This window comes from Octopus bimaculoides, chromosome 4, assembly GCF_001194135.2.
Source record: "Octopus bimaculoides isolate UCB-OBI-ISO-001 chromosome 4, ASM119413v2, whole genome shotgun sequence".
NCBI lineage: Eukaryota > Metazoa > Mollusca > Cephalopoda > Octopoda > Octopodidae > Octopus > Octopus bimaculoides.
Window position 1 is genome coordinate 94,738,884 of NC_068984.1, and position 977 is coordinate 94,739,860.

The 977-nt window shown below is 27.0% G+C and overlaps 1 protein-coding gene across 5 annotated transcripts in view; it reads left to right on the forward strand.

Annotated features, from left to right (window-relative positions):
- The window catches only part of LOC106872580 (serine/threonine-protein kinase Nek4), a 216,828-nt gene that overhangs the window by 205,808 nt on the left and 10,043 nt on the right, over positions 1-977 (forward strand). The gene's annotated exons all lie outside the window — the stretch shown is intronic.

Here is a 977-nt window from a genome sequence, read left to right on the forward strand (position 1 = left end):
TTTAAATATATTTTTTTACACCAAAAATTTAGCAAAAGAATATAATATCTGTTAACAATCTTAGCAAAAAACTCACAGTTGAGTTTTTGTATATATATATATATATATATATCAACTTTAAATAGAGCTCAAAACTGATCCGTTGAAAATACTTTATTACAACAATAATAATAATAATAATAATAATAATAATAATAATAATAATAATAATAATGAAATTGACCTATGTACATTTCGATGGAACATCCAGAATGATTAATACATATAAAATATTATAAAATATTATAAAATATAGGAGACTCCATCTCCTCAGGGTCCCATTATTATTGCTATCATTATTATTATTATTATTAGTAATACACACCCTGAGGAGATGGAGTATCCTATATTTTATATTTTATATTTTATAATATTTTATAATATTTTATAATATGTATTAATCATTCTGGATGTTCCATCGAAATGTACATAGGTCAATTTCATTATTATTATTATTATTGTTGTTGTAATAAAGTATTTTCAACGGATCAGTTTTGAGCTCTATTTAAAGTTGATATATATGTATATATATGCATATATAGGTAAATGATAGGATTGCTTCAATATTTCAGTGGTAGTCTGAAGTATCTAGGCAACCAGGGGATATTTAAATCCGAAGGCACTCCTGGAAATTACTTGTGTGGGTACCGTCTTCGTTAGAAGGTATCCAGAGGCAGGTAATTTATTGTTTAAACTGCAGTTTATAATTATAATTATGTGGAGAATGGAGAAACAAACACGAGAAGAAGCAAGTCAACTGGGCTAGTTAGCCATTGATTTAATTATGTGGAGATTATAATCTCCACATAATTAAATCAATGGCTAACTAGCCCAGTTGACTTGCTTCTTCTCGTGTTTGTTTCTCCATTCTCCACATAATTATAATTATAAACTGCAGTTTAAACAATAAATTACCTGCCTCTGGATACCTTCTAACG